The sequence below is a fragment of the Mesoplodon bidens genome (assembly GCF_964165515.1).
Source record: "Mesoplodon bidens genome assembly, chromosome: 3".
Classification (NCBI taxonomy): Eukaryota; Metazoa; Chordata; class Mammalia; order Artiodactyla; family Ziphiidae; genus Mesoplodon; species Mesoplodon bidens.
In genome coordinates, this window is record NC_138178.1 from 58,001,154 (window position 1) to 58,018,968 (window position 17,815).

General features: G+C 38.7%; 1 long non-coding RNA gene across 1 annotated transcript in view; it reads left to right on the forward strand.

Moving 5' to 3' along the window:
- Positions 1-17,815, forward strand: part of LOC308614193 — a 28,233-nt gene that overhangs the window by 660 nt on the left and 9,758 nt on the right. The gene's annotated exons all lie outside the window — the stretch shown is intronic.

Consider the following 17,815-nt stretch of genomic DNA (forward strand, 5'->3'; position numbering starts at 1 on the left):
AAAAAGAAAATTCCATGACTCTGGAGGCAGATTCCAACATATTTCTCACCGCTTTCCACTTGGAAAGCACCCTCCCCTGCCAGCGGTGGCCTGGCTCGCATGTTCTGTTTTGCAGCTGGTAGCACTTCTCCTCCTCTCCGCAAAGGACAGACCGCCCTCTCCATCCATCTCTCAGACAGCTGAGGGCCAGTCTCTCAGGCCACAAGCCGCCTTCGGTTTCAGAGTCTGAGGGCCCAGGGAGGAGATGGTCCTGGCTAAGGGCCGGGCAGAGGTAAAGGGAGCCTCCAAGAGCCACAATCACGAAAGCACAGAACTGGGCCTTTGGAAAAACCATTAAGGCAGATTCCTTTGCCCTGAATCCCCATTCCCAGAAGGGCCAAGCAGCCAAACCATAATCTGGCTGTCCCGGCTTTGAAATGACATTCCTCATACTGCCTGGGTCTTCCCAAAGCCATGGGGAGGCTAAACACACAATCCCAGGGTAACAGAGAAGCTTCTGTGATCTAGAACACGGGCTTGGAGGGAGGCAGTTTTATTCTTTTTTTTTTTTTTTTTGCTGTACACGGGCCTCTCGCTGTTGTGGCCTCTCCTGTTGCCGACGGAGCACAGGCTCCAGACGCGCAGACTCAGCGGCCATGGCTCACGGGCCCAGCCGCTCCGCGGCATGTGGGATCTTCCCGGACCTGGGCACGAACCCACGTCCCCTGCATCGGCAAGCGGACTCTCAACCACTGCGCCACCAGGGAAGCCCGGCAGTTTTATTCTTTGAGAGTGATTCTGGTTTTCAAGTGTCTCACTGAAATGTGTTTCCAAAGAGCAGATGCTTTTTGAAAACACAGGAAAAGTTTCTCCCATTTCCGGCTTTCAGTTGCCAGCATTAGGCTGCAGTTTCCTGGGATGAATCCTAAACCTAGGAAGGGAAGTAAGGGGCCTCCGAGATCAAGGGCCATCTCTGGCACTTGAGATTCTTGTGCCTGAATCCCACCACTCGTGCTTCATGCTTTAGGATTTTAGGCTCTATCCTTGGTAAAATGCAAATCGTCTTAGCCATCACGTGAAAGGTGTGGGTGGCAGTGACCTAGGGACATGCTCCTCTCAGCCCTCCTCCGTTTCCCCTCTGCCGCTTCTCTCCTCCCCTGGCCTTGTTCCCTCCCCTCTGTCTTGCCCATTCCCACCCACCCTCCATTTGCTGCTCCCTCCCGGTTTCCTTGCTGTTGTTGTTTTTTTCTTCTCCCCCATCTCTGGTCTCTCCTCTTGCCTTTGGCCTCTTCTCCCCTTGCTCCCAGGAAGCAGCAGCCAGGCCTTTATTTCTGTGGTGAGTTCAATCAGCAGCGCCACAGTCTTGCTGCTAGAATTGGGACCATCTGGGCATGTGCTTCAGCTGCAGCTGGAGAAACACACTTTGGGCTGCTCTCCACCCGAGGGCTTCCCAGGGGCTCCCTGGTAACCCTGTGATGACCTTTTCTGCTTCTTTCTGATGAAGCGGGGCGGGCGGGTGGTGGTGCCCTGGCTGAAGGAAAGAAAGGGCTTCTCTTCATAACTGTAAACACTGAGAGGTCAAGGGGCCTGTGTAGACACAGAGCAAGCCAGATGTGTGAGGTCCCTCATTCAGCGCCCTGGGATGACCGGCAGTCTAGCAGGAGCCTGGGCAGGGCCTGTGCTCTCTGGTCACTGATTTCAGACAGCACACCCAGGCTGTCCAGCTCCAGCCCAATCCTGCACGTACAGGACCAAAGGCAGAGAGAATACACAGGGTGCCAGCGAGCCCCTCTCATCTGGGGAGCCCCTGACCGGGCCGTTCATCATGCATGTGCACAGGACCACTGCTGCAGGGCCACTTCTGCTGTGCCTGTCCCCTCCCCCACCTCACTCCAGGACTAAAGTATCCTGCAGAGGGCGCTCCAGGAGAACCCAGTCCCAGTAGCTTGCAGAGAATGTGTCCAGGACAGACAAGGGCCCAGGAGATCCGACTTCAGAAAATGTGCAAATGCACAGAAGCACACATCCATAAACGTGTGTGGTTGGAGTCCCAGAAGGAGGAAATGGAGCAAAAGCCATATTTGAAAAGACAACGGCCATGGATCTTCCAAAACCATCGGATGGGTTAATTTTATGTTGTTAATTTAATTTAATTTAAGTTTCTAGCTTCATTGAGATATATTTGACATATAATGTATACGTTTAAGGTGTACAACTTGTTGATTTGATACATTTATATATTGCAAAATGATTACCAACATAGCTAACACCTGCATCATACCACGTAATTACCATTTCTTTTTTGTGGTGAGAACATTTGAGATCCACTCTCTTAGCAACTTTCAAATATACAACACACTATTGTTAACTTTAGTCAGCATGCTGTACATTAGAGCCCCAGAATTTATTCCTCTTATAACTAGAAGTTTGTACATTTGATCACCATCTCCTACTTTCCCCTGCCACCTACTCCTAGTAACCATTCTAGTCTGTTTCTATGAGTTTGGCTTTTTCAGATTCCACATGTAAGTGATATCATACAGTAGATATCATTCTCTGTGTCACTTATTTCACTTAGCATAATACCTTCAAGGTGCATCCACGTTGTTGCAAACGGTAAATAGGTTTCCAATGTTAGGTAGGTCCTTCTTCCTCATGGCTGAATAACATTCCATTGTATGTATATATGTACCACATCTTTATTCATTCATCCATTTGATGGACACTTAGGTTGTTTCCATATCTTGGCTATTGTGAATAATATTCTATTTAAACCCCAAAAACCTAGGCAGTCAGGTTTTACAGGCTGTACTCTTAATCACTCTGCAGTGTGGCCTATATTAATTCATTATGAATATTTATCCTTTCATTACTGATGTTGGTAATTTGTGCCCTCTCTCTTTTGTTCCTTGATTAGTCTTTCTAGAAGTTTATCAATTTCATTAGTCTTTCCAACAACAAACTTTGTTGATATTCTTTTATTGTTTATATTCTATTTCACTAATATCTGCTTTTATATCTATTATTTCCTTCTATTTCCTTTAGCTATAATTTGTTACTCATAATTTCTTGAGATGGATACTTACATAAATGATTTTCAGCTTTTCTTCTAATATAGGCATTTAAGGTTATAAACTTTCCTCTAAGTACAGCTTTAGCTTTATAAGTTTTGGTAGGTCATATTTATCATATTATTCAGTTCACACTACTTTCTAGTTTCTATTGTGATTTTTTGGTCCATGTATTATATGAAGCATAATGATGAATTTTCAAACATCTGGGAGTTTTCCAGTTATCTTTTTTTTAATTGATTTTTTTTAATTTAGTCCACTACAGTCAAAGAATATACTTTGAATCATTTCTACCACTTGAAATTTGTTGAGATTTGCTTTATGGTCTAGCATGTGGTCAGTGTTGGTACATGTTTCAGGTACACTTGAAATTAATTTGTTTTCTGTTGATGTTATGTGCAGGTTCTGTGTATGCCAATTAGGTGAATTTAGTCAATTGCGTTGTTCAGATCTATATCCTTACAGATTTTTTGTTGTTGTTACTTGTTTCATCAGTTACAAAGAGATATATTAGAGCCTCTCCTTATGATTGTGATTTTTGTCTATTTTTCCTGTGAGTTCTGTTAATTTTTGCTTTACATATTTTGAAGCTATGCCATTAGGTTCATAAGAATTTAGGATAGTTGAGTCATCTTGATGGATTGGCACTTTAATCATTATAGAATATCTCTCTGATGATAGAAATGCTTCTTACCTTAATCTCTACTTTCTCTTGGCCACTGTTTGCATAGTATATTTTTTTCTGTCCCTTCAGCTTCACTGTGCCCTCATTTTAGGTTGAACCATATGAAACTGCCATTTTTGTAAGTCAAAAAATGGTTGAATATTGGCCTTTTCATATGTTTCAACTTAATATTTAAGGTGAGTCTCTTGTAAGACACATATATTTTTAAAAAATCTAGTCCGAAAATCTATGTCTTTTAAATGGAGTATTTATTCCATGCCCCATATGTCTCTTACTTCTTTTCAGTATTTTCCATTTTTACGTTTAATTGGAGTATTTCGTTATTTGGCTGACACATTTGGTTGTATATTTTCCATCCTTACTATTTGTTTTCTATTTTTCCTACCTGTTTTATGTTCCTTTTCTTTTGCAATAATAAAATACATTTCATTATTCCATTTACCCATTATCTTGTCAGTTTGACATTCTTTTACTATTACTTGAGATTGCCTTAGATTATTTAACTTACTAGAGTCTAATAGAAAGTAGTCCTTTTGTAAATTCTTAGGCAGTGCTAGACGCTTAGAACACAAACTCCATTTACTCCTTTTTGTGTTATTGTCATGCACTGCAAGTCTATATGTATGTGAAACTTCATATTACATTATCTTATGTCGATATTCATTTAGACTTACCCACACATTTACCCTTTCTGTTGTTCTTCATTCCTTCCTACATGTCCTTTTTTCCCCATCTGGGATCATTTTACTTCTGCCTGAAGAACACACTGTAGTGGTATTTTTAGTGCTGGTCTACTGGTGCTGAATTCTCTTGGTTCTTGTCTGTGTAGAAATAACTTTATTTTGCCTACACTTTTGGAAGATTTTTTCCACTGGGTATAGAATTCTAGGTTTTATTATTATTATTTTAGCAGTTTGAAGAAATCATTGCATTTTTTTCTGGTTTTCATCTTATTATTCTGCTTTTGAAGGTATGCATCTTTTTCTCCAAGCACTTTTAAGAATATTCTCTTTTTCTTTGGTGTTTAGAGATTCACTATGATGTTCCTAGGTGTGATTTTCTTCGTATTTATCCTGCTTGGAAGTTTAGCACTTTCTAAATCTCTAGCTTGATGTCTTGTCATTGTTGGAACATTCTTGGTCATTATTTCTTTAAATACCACTACTTCTCTATTCTTCTCTCTTTCCCCTTCCAGGGCTTCAATTATATGCATATTTGGATGTATATTTAAACATTCCACCATATCCCATATGTGTCTTGTTTTCAGTATTTTTGTTTATTTGTTTTGGACTTCAGACTGGATATTTTCTAATGACTTCAGTACAATTTAACTAATCCTCTTCAGCTGTTTCAATCTGCTATTGCATCATCTTTTGAATTCTTAATACCATGAATTACATAATTTTTCAGTTTTAGAATTTGTTCGATTTTTAAATATAGATTATAGTTCTCAACTAAAATTCTCCATCCTGTTCTTTCTTTTTCTGAACATTAATCAGAGTTATTTGAAAGTTAGGATCTCATAACTCTAATATCTAGGCTCTCTGTGGGTTGTTTTTCCTGTCCGTTTTTCTTGTCTGTTTCTTCTCTTGGCCCTGTGACTTGGTACACCTAGTATTTTTGATTCAATACTGGTAAGCTTATATTTAAATTTGTGGAGGCTTTGGATGATGTCACCTTCTTCTGTAGAGGATTCACCCTGTCCTGTGGCAAGCAGCTAGAGTAGGGGCCACTGGTCTACTTCAGTTCAATCAAAGGCTGAATGACCTGAGGCCTGGTTTCAGTCTTTCTAAGAGTCAGTCTTCCTCTGGTTAATCTTTCAGACAGTAGCCCTCCATGGGTCCCAGCTGAGAACCTGGGGTAATTCTTGGGTCCTTCATCCTTGGAAAACCCTAAATTCAGATTTTTGTCTCCCAGGGACCATGGAACTTTTCAGCCACCTTTTGCTTGGCTTCTTAGCTCCTTACCCTACATAGCTAAGACTTGGCAAATATCTCAAGGAGAAAAATGCCAACTGCCAGGCTCACTTCTCTGTGCCTCCATTGTCTCTTAGGTCTGACTCCTCAAATCCTGGCTGCCTTGGAAGCCTAGAACTGTGGCTTTTATTTTTCTGCTCTGTGAAATAGCCTAAACTCTGCTGGCTTCTCTGCTTCTTTGTGGGTAACCTCTGCCAGGCCCCTCAGCTTCTCACCCTATACCAGACATCCCAAGGGGAAAAGTGATGAACAAATGGTCATATCTTTCAAAGGGCTTTCTTTTTTTCTCCAAAATCTTGGCCCCTTGAATAGTGACTGCCTTGGGAGTCCTACAGTGGTTCAAAGAGATTTTTTTTAAAAAATTTATCCAGCTTTTCCAGTTGATCTCAATGAAAACTGTAATCTGACACAAGCTATTCCATCATAGCCCAAAGTGGATCCCTACCTTTTCATCTTTTAAAATCTTGTTTTAATAATTTTCAAGTTAATTGAAACTATTGTTTACCCTGATCCCTTTTTGCTATTCTATGAGGACATAAACAAATAAATCATACTTTCATACACTTTTTGCTGAGTTGTCTTAGGCTTATCTCCCCAATCACATTCTAATAAATGAACTTTACAATTTTATTGCATTTATATTTTATAAACTGACAACCTAAGCATTCTCTTCTTTGAAACTCACCCCAATCCTATAAATAGAAAGATTTTTTTTCCTATTTTGAAAATCATGATGTGGAATCTCATTAAAATTCATTTAGCAAAGAAGTTAAATGAATCCTTGAATGAATGTTGCTAATTAAACAGAGGAATCTTAAGTAAAATTTAGTTATCCTAGCTCGAAGCTTAGCAGCCATTCGTGCTTCTTTTTTGTTGTAGGCTCCCTGAAGCCAGAACTTCTTCTTAATATTCCATCGGGCTCACCAAAGATTTGAGTGCACAGCAGATGCTCTGGGAATGCTTGCTGAATTGATTTATATTGTGTGGCAGCAGCTGATCAGAGGTGGAGGCTCCCAGCCTGACACTGGTCCTTAACTATTGCATCAGATTGTATTTTAAAAGGGACAGAGAATAATAAATTTTGGTGCCAAAAGAAACCCACAGGAATTTATGAGAAACACAACATAAATTAACTGAAACTCTGACTCAGTATCTTGTTCTCCTCTGTCTTTTATTTAGGCACATCTGGGTATAACTAAATCAGACAAATCTGCCCCTCTCAGACAGGCAGCAAACCCAGCAAAAAATCCCCACTAAAACCGAAAAGTAAAGCAAACTGACATCATTTAACAGTTAATGGGGACTGTTATGGTCTAAAGTGACAGGCATATAAATTGAAGCCATTTCTGAAATAAGTCATTCAAAATTTGAGGAGTGGGGAAAATACAACCTTTATTTTCAAAGTCAATTCTGAAGCATTTGAAAAGAAAAGAGCAGTGAAACATTGCTGAAAAATTCAGGAAGGACTACAGATGTTTTGAAACAGATTACTGGTGAGCTTGTCAAAATTTGGAAAAGGATAGCGTCCCCTCATTCTGAGTCACAGGAGGATTCAACAAGGCTTTATGAGTTACCAAGCTGGGAGTAACTCAACTCATTTATTTATTTGTTTGTTTGTTTGTTTGTTTGTTGCATTGAGTCTTCGTTGCTGCACACAGGCTTTCTCTAGTTGTGGCTACACTTCGTCATGATGCACAGGCTTCTCATCGTGGTGGCTTCTCTTGTTGCAGGGCATGGGCTCTAGGCGTGTGGGCTTCAGTAGTTGTGGCATGAGGGCTCAGTAGTTATGACATGAGGACTCGGTAGTTGTGGCTCGCGGGCTCCAGAGTGCAGGCTCAGTAGTTGTGGTGCACGGGCTCAGTTGCTCCGTGGCATGTGGGATCTTCCCAGACCAGGGCTCGCACCCGTGTCCCCTACATTGGCAGGTGGACTCTTAACCACTGCGCCACTGGGGAAGTCCCAGTAACTCAACTCTTGACAGAGTTTGGGGAAAATATTTTTTATTTGTTTAAAATTAGAAGTGTGATTTCTGTTACTTGTTCACTCAATGAAAATCTCCAAACTCCTGTATCAAATTTAGCCTTATTTACATCTGTCTCCGGCACAGAAACTGCAATCCATGAAGATTGAAATTGTCAACATTGGTTATGTTGGGCTGCTGGGTAGAGAGTCAAATTTGCTGGATTTTAAAAATTATTTTAATCAACTTTATTGAGGTATTATTTATATATACATGTATATATACATTTATATATACATGTATATGTGTGTATATAGTAGAATGAACCCATTTAAAGTGTACAGTGCAAAGAGTTTTAACAAATGTATAAATCCATGTAAACAACATCAAAACAACACTTTGGCCTGACCTCCCTATCTGGCTGGCTCCCTCAGGCATGGTCCAGAGCAGCTCCCCAGTCATGCCCACAGCAGTGGGGCCCTGCACTGTACCCCGAGAAGAACCTCCAGGCTCCAGTTTACCCAGTGACACTTCAGATGCGATCATGGACCTGCTGGTGCAGTCAGTGACCAAGAGCAGTCCTCGTGCCTTAGCTGCTCTGGAAGGCAAGCGTTCCCGTGGCAACCTCAAGTCTTTGAGACGGATGTTGAAGAGTGGGCTCGCAGAGGACCTGGTACAGGCACTAGGACTGAGCGAGGATCCTGGTCTGGAAGTGTGAAGGTGCTGCCTCCACGATACCTATCTGGGCCCCAGCCTGCAGTGCAGGAGACTGTGGTGAGGAGGAACCAGAGCAGAATTCTGGGCCTCTTCCCAACTCGAGGGCCACTCTGTGCCCATGGCCAATGCCGTGAGCAGTATTAGCTGTGTGTGCCTGTGTGAGTGTGCATGTGCATGTATGAGCTCCCTGGACATGTGGAGCATAATAAAGTTTTCCTAGCCAAAAAAAAAAAAAAAAAACTTTCTTCACCCCCAAAAGTATGCTTGTGCCATCTTCCAATCAGAGTGATTGACAACCAGCCCCAGGCAACCACTGATAAGCTTTTTGTCCCTATAGCATAGATTTGTTGTTTCTAGAATTTCTAGAGTTTCAAACGTGTGGAATCCTAAATATGTTTTCTTTTGTACCTGGCTTCTTTCACACAGCACAATTATTTTGAGATTCATCTATGTGGTTGCATGTATCAATAGCCATTCCCTTTTACTGTGAGTAATATTCCATTATATGTATGTCCCACAATTTATCCACTCATTAGTTCATGGACATTTTGGTTATATTTAGTTTTTGGCTTTTATTAAGCTGATAACAAACATTTCTGTATGAGTCTTTCATGGACATATGTTTTCATATCTCTTGGATAAATGCCTAGGAACAGAATTGCTGGGTCATATGATAAATGTCTGCTTAATAAAACTGTCAAAATTTTCTGAAAGGATTATGTCATTTTATACTATCACCAACAATGCCCCACATCCTTCCAATTGTTAGAATTGTCAGTTTTTTAATGGGTAGGTGTGGGCATATAGTTATATCTCATTGTGGTTTTTAATTTTCATTTTCCTGGTGGCTAATGATGTTGGGCATCTTTTCACATGCTTATTGGCCATTAATACATCATCTTTGATGAAGTGTCTTTTCTAACCTACTGAACATTTTTAGTTGGTCTTTCTGTTATTGTAGAATTCTAAGGGTTCTTCACAGATTCAGGATATAAGTCCTTTGTCAGATGTATGTGAAGTGAATATTTTACCCCAGCCTGTGGCCTGTCTTTTCATTTATTTAAGAAATTTTCAAAGAGCAGAAGTTTTTAATTTTGATAAAGATCATTATGAACTGAATTGTGTTCCCCATGAAATTCATATGCTGAAGCCACAAGCCCCAAGTGGCTGTGTTTGGAGATAGGACCTTTAAAGTAGTAATTAAGGTTAAATTATATAATAAGGGTGGGGCCCTAATCCAATAGAGCTGGTGTCCTTATAGGAAGAGGAAGAGACATAGAGATGCTCAGATATAGAGAGAAGGTCATGTGAGGACGCAGTGAAAAGGCAGCCATCTGCAAGCCAAGGAGAGAGGCCTCAGTAAAAACCAGCCTGCTGGCACCTTGATCTTAGACTCCTAGTCTTCAGAACTGTGAGAATACCAATTCCTGATGTTTCAGCCACCCAGTCTGTGGTATTCTGTTGTGGAAGGCCTAGCAGACTAATACAAAGACCAAGTTATCATTTTTTTTTTTGGCTGTGTTGGGTGTTCATTGCTGTGCACAGGCTTTCTCTAGTTGTGGCGAGTGGGGGCTACTCTTCGTTGTGGTGTGCGGACTTCTCATTGCGGTGGCTTCTTGTTGTGGAGCATGGGCTCTAGGCATGCGGTCTTCAGTAGTTGCAGTATGTGGGCTCAGTAGTTGAGGCATGCAGGCCCTAGAGCACATAGGCTTCAATAGTTGCGGCGCATGGGCTCAGTAGTTGTGGCGTGTGGGCTCTAGGGTGTGCAGGCTTCAGTAGTTTTGGCACACGGGCTTAGTTGCTCCATGACATGTGGGATCTTCCCGGACCAGGGATTGAACCCATGTCCCCTGCATTGGCAGGCAGATTCTAACCACTGCACCACCAAGGAAGTCCCTATCAATTTTTTCTTTTGTGGTTTTTGCTTTTTCTTTCCTAGCTAAGAAATCCTTGCCTACCCCAAAGTCACAAAGATTTTCTCCCATGTATGTTATGTAGGTTTTGTAGTTTTATCTTTTACCATTAGGTATTTTACCTATTTTGAGTTAATTTTTATGTGTAATGTTCAGTAGGGATTGAGGAGTTGTCTTCCCATATAGTCATCTAGATATTCCAGCACCATGTTTTAACAGACTGTCCTTTCCTTTTTTGAACTATGTCAAAAATAATTGACCATCTATCTGAGTTATTTTTGACTCTTTATTTTGTTCCATTGATCTATATGACTACCTTGATGCCAGTACCACACTCTCTTGATAACTGTAGCTTTATAGTAAGTATTAAAATCAGGTAATATAGGTCCTCCAACTTTTTTTCCAGAATCGTTTCAGCCATCCTAAGTCTTTTGCATTTTCATGTAAATTTTAGAATAAGCTTCTCAGTCTCAAAAAAAGGCCTTCTGGGATTTCATTGGGATTGCCTTGAATCTATCGGCCAAAGTGGAGTGGATTAACATCTTAACAGTATTCTAAACCATGAACCTAATACAGCTTTCCATTTATTTTGGCCTTATTAAATTTCTTCCAGAGATGTTTCGTAGGTTTTAAAGTATAGGTCTTGCATATATTTTTGTCAAATTTATCCTGAAGTATTTCCTAAATGTATCCCTAAGTATTACTAAAGTAATACTACTTTCCAAAAAAGTATTATTTGATACTGCTCTAAATGGTGTTTTGTTAAATTTTGATTTCTAGTTGTTGTTGCTAGTAGAGAAAAGCAGTTGATTTTTATGTATTGGCCTCGTCACCTTGCAAAAGTCACTTATTTATTCTGGTAGTTTTTTTTAAAAAGATTGCTTAGGATTTTCTATGCACAGAATCATGTCATCTATGAGTGAAAACAGTTTTACTTCTTCCTTTCCAGTTCAGAAGCCTTTTATTTCTTTTTCTCACCTTTTTGCCCTGAGTTGGATCTCTAGGACAATTTTGAGTAGAAGTGATAAAAGCAGACATTCATCTTGTTTCTCACATTAGAAGCAAAGCGTAGTCTTCCATAATTAACTGATCCTCTCTATCACGTCAAGGAAGTTCCTTTCTATTCCTAGTTTATTGAGAATTTTTATCATAAACTGAATTTTCTCAGATAGTTTCTCTGTGTCTATTAAGATGGTTATATGGTTTTCATCCTTCATTTTACTAACATTGTGAATTTCATTAATTAATTTTTGAATATTAAAGCAACCTTGCACTCCTGGATAAACCTTACTTTTACATTGTGTATATCCCTTAAAATATCACTAGTTCTATTTGTTTATATTTTTAAAGTAGTTTTGGATATATGTTCATGAGTGATACTGGTCTGTAGTTTTTCTTTTCCTGTGATGTCTTTGTATAGTTTTAGTGTCAGTGTATGATGGTCTCATAAAGAGTTGGGACATAAAGTGTTCTCTCCTCCTTTTTTTTTTTTTTTTTTTGTGTGTGCGGTACGCGGGCCTCTCGCTGTTGTGGCCTCTCCCGTTGCGGAGCACAGGCTCCGGACACGCAGGCTCAGCGGCCATGGCTCACGGACCCAGCCGCTCCGCGGCATGAACCCGTGTCCCCTGCATTGGCAGGCGGACTCTCAACCGCTGCGCCACCAGGGAAGCCCTCCTCCTTTTTTATGAAAAAGTTTGTTTAGCATTGGTATGATTACTTTCTTAAATGTTGGTTGGAATTCACCAGTGAAGTCATCTGGATCTGGAATGTTTTAATTTAGGGAAAAGCTTTTAAATTATTTATTCAATTTCTTTGATGAAATATGTGTTGTGCTTGAGTTTCTGATTTCAGTTTCAATTTCAATTTTACTACTCAGTTGTTAGCAAAACCTATGTGCAGAAGCAGAACTAAGAAACCACACAAATGACTTAATTAAGCATTCATAAATTCAAGCAATTATTTCCTTTAAAAGCTAAATGGCCAAAGCAAACTTAGGTGGTACTGGGGTAGGAAACCTGAATTCCTGAATTAGTCAGCCATTCTCTCTGCCTCAGTCACTATCAGATCCTCTGATCTGGCATTCTGGTGTTTTCTGGAGAGACACAGGGAGCCCAGCACATGGGTTGCTCATTGGGAAGTGGTAGATGATGATGGTGTGGTAGACTGGGGTTTTACCCCCTGACTCTGTGTGTGTCCTTATGGTGACTGATCAGGAGATACAATATTTTTCCATATGCTTCCATATTTAATGTCTTGGTAAGCATAACTCTATTCACTGCTTTTTGCTCTGTGTGCTTATCAATTTAGGAATAAATAGCCAAAGCATTTTATTTTCTCACGTTCTTTCACATGTACAAGTCATATCAGTCAAAGTAGGTCACAGTAGGTAACACAAACAATGCTAAGGATGAGGTATCATTCACAAGTTTGAGGAACATATTCTTCACATATATAAGATTATTTGGGTTTTTATTTCTTCTTGAGTAAGCTGTGTCTTTAAGCAATTGGCCATTTAATCCAAGTTGTTGATTTTATTAGCATAAAGTTTTTCATTACATTCCCTTACTATGCTGTTATCCTCTCTAGAATCTGTAGTTATGCCTTCTCTTTCATTAATTATGTTAGTAATTTGTATCCTTCCTCTCTCTCTCTCTCTCTCTCTCTCTCTCTCTCATGAATCTTGTCACAAGTTTCTCAATTTATTGATCTTTTCAAAAGTCAGCTCTTGGTTTTCTTGGATTTCTCAATTATTTTTCCGTTTCCTATTTCTGTTCCTTATTATTATCTTTTCACTTACTTTGGGTGTAATTTGCTTGTTTTTTCCTAGTGTTTTTAAGAATGAAGGTTACAATATTGATAAAACACATTTCTAAAATAAACATTTAAAGCCAGAATTTTTTCATGAAGCAGTGTCCCAGAAATTTTATGTTGAGTTTTCATTTTCACTGAGTTAAGATATTTTTAAAATTATCCCTTGTGACTTACTCTCTGAATCAAGAGTTATTTCAAATGCCACATATTTGGGATTTTAGGTACCTGTCTATTATTGATTGGTGGTTTAATTCCATTTTGATCAGAAAGCATACTTTGTTTTCAGTCCTTCAAAATACATTGAGACTTTTTTATGGTACAGAAAATGGTCTATCTGAATACATATTCTATGTGCACTTGAAAAAAAGAGTGCATTCTGTTGTCAAGTAGATGTTCAATAAATGTCAATTAGGTCAAATTGGCTGGAAGTGCTGTTCAAGTCTTTTCTATCCTTACTGATTTTCTGATTAATTCTTCTATTGAGAGAGGAGTATTGAAATCTCCAACAATAATTGTGGATCTGTCTATTTATCTCTGCAATTCTGTAAGTTTTACTTCACACATTTTAAAGCTGTATTAGTAGAAGTATGCATATTTGGGATTTTGTGTCCTCTTGATAAACTATGTTTTATTATAATTACATATTAATTTTTTAACATCTTTATTAGAGTATAATTGCTTTACAATGGTGTGTTAGTTTCTGATTTATAACAAAGTGAATCAGTTATACATATACATATATCCCCATATCTCTTCCATCTTGTGTCTCCCTCCCACCTTCCCTATCCCACCCCTCTAGGTGGTCACAAAGCACTGAGCTCATCTCCCTGTGCTATGTGGCTGCTTCCCACTAGCTATCTAGTTTACATTTGGTAGTGTATATATGTCCATGCCACTCTCTCACTTCGTGCCAGCTTACCCTTCCCCCTCCCCATGTCCTCAAGTCCATTCTCTACATCTGCATCTTTATTCCTATCCTGCCCTTAGGTTCTTCAGAACCTTTTTTTTTTTTTTTAGATTCCATATATATGTGTTAGCATACGGTATTTGTTTTTCTCTTTCTGACTTACTTCACTCTGTATGACGGACTCTAGGTCCATCCACCTCACTACAAATAACTCAATTTCATTTCTTTTTATGGCTGAGTAATATTCCATTGTATTTATGTACCACATCTTCTTTATCTATTCATCTGTCAATGGACACTTAGGTTGCTTCCATATCCTGGCTATTGTAAATAGTGCTGCAGTGAACATTGTGGTACATGACTCTTTTTGAATTATGGCCTTCTCAGGGTATATACCCAGTAGTGGGATTGCTGGATCGTATGGTAGTTCTATTTTTAGTTTTTTAAGGAACCTCCATACTGTTCTCCATAGTGGCTGTTTCAATTTACATTCCCACCAACAGTGCAGGAGGGTTTCCTTTTCTCCACACCCTCTCCAGCATTTATTGTTTGTAGATATTTTGATAATGGCCATTCTGACTGGTGTGAAGTGATACCTCATTGTAGTTTTGATTTGCATTTCTCTAACGGTTAGTGATGTTGAGCATCCTTTCATGTGTTTGTTGGCAATCTGTATATCTTCTTGGGAGAAATGTCTATTTGGGTCTCCTACCCATTTTTGGATTGGGTTGTTTGTTTTTTTGATATTGAGCTGCATGAGCTGCTTGTAAATTTTGGAGATTAATCCTTTGTCAGTTGCTGCATTTGCACGTATTTTCTCCCATTCTGAGTGTTGTGTTTTCATCTTACTTATGGTTTCCTTTGCTATGCAAAAGCTTTTAAGTTTCATTAGGTCCCATTTGTATGTTTTTGTTTTTATTTCCATTTCTCTAGGAGGTGGGTCAGGAAAGGATCTTGCTGTCATTTATGTCAATGAGTGTTCTTCCTGTGTTTTCCTCTAAGAGTTTTATAGTGTCTGGCCTTACATTTAGGTCTTTAACCATTTTGAGTTTATTTTTGTGTATGGTGTTAGGGTGTGTTCTAATTTCATTGTTTTACATGTAGCTGTCCAGTTTTCCCAGCGTCACTTATTGAAGAGGCTGTCTTTTCTCCATTGTATATTCTTGCCTTCTTTATCAAAAATAAGGTGACCATAGGTGCATGGGTTTATCTCTGGGCTTTCTATCCTGTTCCATTGATCTATATTTCTGTTTTTGTGCCAGTACCATACTGTCTTGATTACTGCAGCTTTGTAGTATAGTCTGAAGTCAGAGAGCCTGATTCCTCCAGCTCTGTTTTTCTTTCTCAAGATTGCTTTGGCTATTCGGGGTCTTTTGTGTTTCCATACAAATTGTGAAATTTTTTGTTCTACTTCTGTGAAAAATGCCAGTGGTAGTTTGATAGGGCTTGCATTGAATCTGTAGATTGCTTTGGGTGGTATAGTTATTTTCACATTGTTGATTCTTCCAATCCAGGAACATGGTATACCTCTCCATCTGTTTGTATCATCTTTAATTTCTTTCATCTGTGTCTTATAATTTTCTGCATACAGGTCTTTTATCTCCTTAGATAGGTTTATTCCTAGGTATTTCATTCTTTTTGTTGCAGTGGTACATGGGAGTGTTTCCTTAATTTCTCCTTCAGATTTTTCATCATTAGTGTATAAGAATGCAAGAGATTTCTGTGCATTAATTTTGTATCCTGCTACTTTACCAAATTCATTGATTAGCTCTAACAGTTTTCTGGTAGCATCTTTAGGATTCTCTATGTATAGTACCATGTCATCTGCAAACAGTGACAGCTTTACTTCTTCTTTTCCAATTTGGATTCCTTTATTTCTTTTTCTTCTCTGATTGCTGTGGCTAAAAATTCCAAAACTATGTTGAATAATAGTGGTGAGTGTGGGCAACCTTGTCTTTTTCCTGATCATAGAGGAAATACTTACAGTTTTCACCATTGAGAACGATGTTGGCTGTGGGTTTGTCATATATGGCCTTTATTATGTTGAGATAAGTTCCCTCTATGCCTACTTTCTGGAGGGTTTTTTATCATAAATGGGTGTTGAATTTTGTCAAAAGCTTTTTCTGCATTTATTGAGTTTATCATATGGGTTATTTCCTTCAGTTTGTTAATATGGTTTATCACAGTGATTGATTTGCATATATTGAAGAATCCTTTCATTTCTGGGATAAACCCCACTTGATCATGTTGTATGGTCCTTTTAATGTGCTGTTGGATTCTGTTTGCTAGTATTTTGTTGAGGATTTTTGCATCTATTTTCATCAGTGATATTGGCCTGTAGTTTTCTTTGTGACATCTGTGTTTGCTTTTGGTATCAGGGTGATGGTGGCCTTGTAGAATGACTTTGGGAGTATTCCTCCCTCTGGTATATTTTGGAAGGGTTTGAGAAGGATAGGTCTTAGCTTTTCTCTAAATGTTTGATAGAATTCAACTGTGAAGCCATCTGGTCCTGGGCTTTTGCTTGTTGGAAGATTTTTAATCACAGTCACAATTTCAGTACTTGTGATTGGTCTGTTTTTATTTTCTGTTTCTTCCTGGTTCAGTCTCAGAAGGTTGTGCCTTTCTGAGAATTTGTCCATTTCTTCCAGGTTGTCCATTTTATTGGCATAGAGTTGCTTGTAGTAATCTCTCATGATCCTTTGTATTTCTGCAGTGTCAGTTGTTACTTCTCTTTTTTCATTTCTAATTCTATTGACTTGAGTCTTCTCCCTTTTTTTCTTGATGAGTCTGGCTAATGGTTTATCAATTTTGTTTATCTTCTCAAAGAACCAGCTTTTAGTTTTATTGATCTTTGCTAGCATTTCCTTCATTTCTTTTTCATTTATTTCTGATCTAATCTTTATGATTTCTTTCCTTCTGCTAACTTTGGGTTTTTTTTTGTTGTTGTTGTTCTTCTTTCTCTAATTGCTTTAGGTGTAAGTTTAGGCTGTTTATTTGAGATGTTTCTTGTTTCTTGAGAGAGGATTGTATTGCTATAAACTTCCCTCTTAGTACTGCTTTTGCTGCGTCCCATAGGTTTTGGGTCATTGTGTTTTCATTGTCATCTGTTTCTAGGTATTTTTTGATTTCCTCTTTGATTTCTTCAGTGATCTCTTGATTACTTAGTAGTGTATTATTTAGCCTCCATGTGTTTGTATTTTTTACAGATTTTTTCCTGTAATTGATATTTAGTCTCATAGCACTGTGGTCAGAAAAGATACTTGATATGATTTCAATTTTCTTAAATTTACCAAGGCTTGATATGTGACCCAAGATATGATCTATCCTGGAGAATGTTCCATGAGCACTTGAGAAGAAAGTGTATTTTGTTGTTTTTTGGATGGAATGTCCTGTAAATATCAATTAAGTCCATTTTGTTTAATGTTTCACTTAAAGTTTGTGTTTCCTTGTTTATTTTCATTTTGGATGATCTGTCCATTGGTGAAAGTGGGGTGTTAAAGTCCCCTACTATGATTGTGTTACTGTCAATTTCCCTTTTTATGGCTGTTAGCATTTGCCTTATGTATTGAGGCGTTCCTCTGTTGGGTGCATAAATATTTATAATGGTTATGTCTTCTTCTTGGATTGATCCATTGATCATCATATAGTGTCCTTCTTTGTCTCTTCTAATAGTCTTTATTTTAAAGTCTATTTTGTCTGATATGAGAATTGCTACTCCAGCTTTCTTTTGATTTCCATTTGCGTGGAATATCTTTTTTCATCCCCTCACTTTCAGTCTGTATGTGTCCCTAGGTCT